The following is a 5,005-nucleotide window of genomic DNA, read 5'->3' as shown; positions in this document are numbered from 1 at the left end:
TGAAGAACACAAAGATATATAAGGCTTATATACTGATCAACAGGCAATAAAGTAGAGTTAAGAATATGTACTGTAAAGACAAAACTTGAGTGACCTCAACTCAGTTCAGTCCAACCTCTTTATCTCAGTACTGACTTCATAAGTGTTGTTGAGTTCATTCAATGGAATAATTTTTTTTGAAAGAAAGAGAGAGAATTTTCTAATATTCATTTTTTTTTTAGTTTTCGGCGGACACAACATCTTTGTTTGTATGTGGTGCTGAGGATCGAACCCAGGCCGCACGCACACCAGGCGAGCGCGCTACACTTGAGCCACATCCCCAGCCCCTCAATGGAATAGTTTGAATGTGAAGCTCTTAGTACTGTGCCTGACATATAGCAAGTACTCCAAAACGTTAACCCCCCAAAAGGCATATTTTTGAGCATTACTTAAATCTTTGAGAGGTTGAAAACTCAAAGTAACAATAGTTTAAATTTTAAAAGAAGGTTAAATCATTCTCAGATAAATGACGATCCATTTATGGCATGATGACTGTCCTCAAGCAGCCCAGTGCTAATATAACTGTTAGACTCTCATCAGGAAAGCAACCTCAGTTTATTCTATCAAATGGCCTCCTTCCCCTATGCAGAAAATATTACTATCAAGTTTGCCATACCCACTCTCAGCAGTTTGTAGTTTGGGTTAAATAATCAAAATCACGCAACTACAACAGGCCACACTTGGTTTCACCTAGAAGAACAGTGATCTCATACATTCTCACCTGCATTTTATGAGAGTTAAAATTGTTCCACACTCTCACTACCAATAAATCTTGTCAGACTCTAATTTTTTCTCCCAACTCCGCAGCTATATTTTAGTATCTTAATGTAGTCTAAATTGGCATTTCTCTAATTATAAATGGAATTGAGCAATCTTATATGCTTTTATCATATGATTTCTTCTTTGTGAAGTGACTGTTCATGATTTTGAGCAACACTACTATTGGATCGTTTTGTATTTTCTTATGTATATATAGAAGTTCTTTATGTATTTTCAGTGTTAGTCCTTTTATTAGCTATATATATACTACAAATCTTTGTTTTTATTTTTTTAGTTGTAGATGGACCTTTATTTTATTTATTCATTTGTATGTGGTACTGAGGATCAAACCCAGTGCCTCACACATGCTACGCAAGTGCTCTACCACTGAGCCCCAGCCCCAGCCCCTACAAATCTTATCATCTTATCTTTAACTCTGTGCCTTTCTTTCCCATGATATTAGTGGACTTTTGAGAAAGTCTTAATTTTAACTTGCAGATCATATCCTTCATGATTAGTTATTTAGTCTGGTGTTTAAGAACAATTTCCCTATCCTAAGAGCATGAAGATATTCATATATATATATATATATATATATATATATATATATATATATACACACACACATGTTTTAGTTGTTTATGGACCTTTACTTTATTCATTTATTTTTTGAAGTGCTGTCAAACCCAGTGCCTCACACATGCTAGGCAAGTGCTCTACCACTGAGCCACAACCCCAGCCCATCCTATATTTACTCTTAAGAAGTTTTATTTTGCTTTTCATATTTATATTTATGATATATCTGGAATTATTTTTTGTGTTTCTAGGGTTGAAACTCAGTATCTCATACATGCCAAGCAAGCTCTCTACCACTGAGCCACATCCCTAGACCCAGGGAATTACTCTTATGTATAGGAAATTACATATACACCTTATGTATAGAAAATTACTCTTATGTTGAGGAAAAGATTGCTGCTTTTGTCCCCCATATGATTACCCAGTTGTCCCAGGTTCACTTATTATAAACACTCTCCTTTTTCCACTACCACATTCCACTTGTCAAAAATCAAAGTTCCATTCATGTTTGAACTTATATCTGGATATACTAATATTTTTCATTGTTCTACTTATCTATCTGTATACCAAAACAAGAATTACCATAGTTTTATAATAACCCTGGATATATCCAGTAGTCAAGACTTCCCACCTTGTTAATACCCTTCAAGATAATTCTAATTTTGGCTTTTGCATTCCCATGTAATTTGAGAATAACCCTGTCAAATTTCACAAGAAATTTTGTTGGGTTTTTGATTGTCATTTTATTGAATCTATGAATATATTTGGAATAACTTACATATAAATAAAAAATAACAAACCAACCAGTCCAGAGAAAAATAGTATATAAATTTAATTCATCTAGATTTTCTTCAACTTTTATCTTTAATGTAATGAGAAATGTTGGTTTTCATAGCAAATTTTATTTATTCCTTGATACTAGATAATTTTATTCCATTAATTCTATTATTATAAATTTTACCTATTAATTGTTTTCTGTTTGCTGCTTCTACAAAAATTATTTGATAATATGATCAACAAAATTGATATTAAATGTCAATTTCACATCCAACAACATTGTTAGATTCTGCTAATTTGTCCTTTGGGATTTTTGAGAGGGGGATTTTTCCATGTATACACATTGATATTATCTGTGGATGACAAATCCGCTTCTTCCTTTTCAGTCCTTCCCAAATTTTCCCAATATGCCTAACTTTCAGATACTTACTAAGTCTTTGTATACTCATACAATTGTATTAGATTTTTTTTGTTTCAAATATTTTTTCATTTGTTCTTTTTAGTTATACATGACAGAAAGTAAGGTTTTTTGGTAGGAATGACACACATACTGAAAATACATAAATCATAATTAGACAAGATGATTAAACACACCCAAGTAACCATCACCCATATCAGGAAAAAGACCATTATCCATTCATCACAAGCTTCCTCCACAAGCACTTACAGCCCTCTTCCATGTTTTTTTTTTCTTTTTTTTCCAAAAAGTAGCAGGTCTCCTTATTTCTAACATTGTAGTTTAATTTTACCTTTTAAAACTTTATCTAAGGGCTGGGGATATAGCTCAGTTGGTAGAGTGCTTGCCTCACATGCACAAGGCCATGGATTCAATCCCCAGCACCACAAAAAAATAAATAAATAAATAAAACTTTATCTAAAAGAATGCTTAGAGTACTTGATCTTTTGTATTGATTTTGTTTCCCCAGTATTAGTAAATATAGATGGCATTATGTATGACTATTCTGTGCCACACTTATGACATTTTGGTAGTTTACAGTTTGGGCTTAATACAAACAAAATTGTTATGAACAGTCTCATACATGTTTCTTTTTGCAAATCTATATGCATTTTTGTTCAATAATACCTAATAATACAAATGCTGGGTCAACAAATAAATGAGTTAAACATATGCACTCTCAGTATGTACACTAAAACCATTATAAAATGATGACTAAGAGCACAACAGGCAGAGTTTACAGCCCATGTGTCTGTCAAAGCATGTGAAATATCTTATCTATAGTAGGGGGTGTGCAAAGCAGGCCTTGCCACAGAGGTTAAGAAATTATAGTCATCCAATAATATTTTTAGATTTCTTATTAATTGCATGGCATTGTTCTAAACTTAGGATCAATGATGAAAAAAGTACAGTCCATTCTTTTAAATTGGTTATAACACCGCATAGAAGTTCTCTCTTTAAGAGGCATATGGGGGCTGGGGTTGTGGCTCAGCGGTAGAGTGCTCGCCTTGCATGTGAGAGGTCCTGGGTTTGATTCCCAGCACCACATAAATAAATAAAATAGAGATATTGTGTTCGATTACAACTAAAAAATAAATATTTTTTTTAAAAAAGAGGCCTATGGAAATGAGTGGGAATTTTTTTTTATTTGTCACAATGAATATTCCCACCCAAAACACAAATAGCTTCCCCACTGAGAACTACTAACCAATCTAAGATATGTGTGACTCCAATCAGATACTCCTCCTCACCTAAAATGCTTTGTTTAGGGATAATAACAAAATGACTTTTCAAAGTTAATAATGATTTTTTTTAAAGTCAGTGATATTAACAAAAAGAAACAAAATCATAATGCCAGGCTCAGTCCTTAGAGAAATGCAATACAACAAAAGAAAAATGTGTGAGAACCAAAGAAACAAGAAACATGGAATAGCAAAATGAAACAAAAGAGAAAGTTCATGTTGTTTTGAAAAAGACTTAACCAGATGAGCATTTAAAAATATCAAGAGAGGGCTGGGATTGTGCCTTAGCGGTAGAGCACTCGCCTAGCATGTGTGAGGCTCTGGGTTTGATCCTCAGCACCACATAAAAATAAAATAAAGATATTAAAAAAATTTAAAAATAAAAATATGAAGAAGATACTATTAATCACCTTTGTTACCAGGTGAGATGTAAGAAAAATGAGAAAGAGAAAATGCACAATGGTGAACAAATGTCAAAGAGAGTGTATTGGTAGATTATGTACTCAGTATCGCACAATTGTGCATAACCTGAGTTCAAAATCTTTTTACCCAATCTTAGAAATTGTTTATATTTGAGGCTTCAAATTCCTGATTTTTTAAAGGAAAACAACCCTATAAGGTCTCTTTTAAGATACAAAAGTCAGAATAACTTTTAAATGTAGATAAAACTTGAATGAAATAATTTTTAAAAAAATATAAATTATTCAATAATATATGCATTTCATACTTCAAAAAAATCTCAACAGAAGATGGAAATATAAATCTGTTCAACAATTCAGAAGAGCAATAGATAATGTATATCAAAATTTAAGCCAGGTACAGTGGCATACGCCTGTAATCCTGGCGACTTGGGAGGCGGAGGCAGGAGGATTGCCTCCTGCCTCATCAAACCAGCCTCATCAAAAAGCGAGGTGCTAAGCAACTCAGTGAGACCCTATCTCTAAATAAAATACAAAATGGAGCTAGGAATATGGTTCAGTGGTTGAATGCCCCTGAATTCAATTCCCAGTACCCCCCTCAAAATTTAAGCACACATACTCTTTGATAACTCAGTTCTCATTCTAGAAATTTATCCTACAGATATACCTTCATATGTGTGCAAATGAAATTGTAAGGCAGCCAGGAAACATGGAATTATATGTTGCAGCATTTCTGT

At 33.2% G+C, this 5,005-nt stretch overlaps 1 non-coding gene across 1 annotated transcript; it reads left to right on the top strand.

Moving 5' to 3' along the window:
- Positions 1-3,583: 3,583 nt before the first annotated feature.
- Trnaa-ugc (transfer RNA alanine (anticodon UGC)) lies at positions 3,584-3,656 on the top strand. The gene has a single exon. It is a non-coding gene; the product is annotated as a tRNA-Ala (tRNA).
- Positions 3,657-5,005: the final 1,349 nt, after the last annotated feature.

This window comes from Marmota monax, unplaced genomic scaffold (genome assembly GCF_021218885.2).
Source record: "Marmota monax isolate L192 unplaced genomic scaffold, Marmota_monax_Labrador192_F-V1.1 WCK01_AAM20220418_F8-fsc00075, whole genome shotgun sequence".
In the NCBI taxonomy this organism is placed as follows: domain Eukaryota; kingdom Metazoa; phylum Chordata; class Mammalia; order Rodentia; family Sciuridae; genus Marmota; species Marmota monax.
The sequence above is the reverse complement of the archived record's forward strand: the minus strand, read 5'-3'. Positions and strand labels throughout refer to the sequence as shown.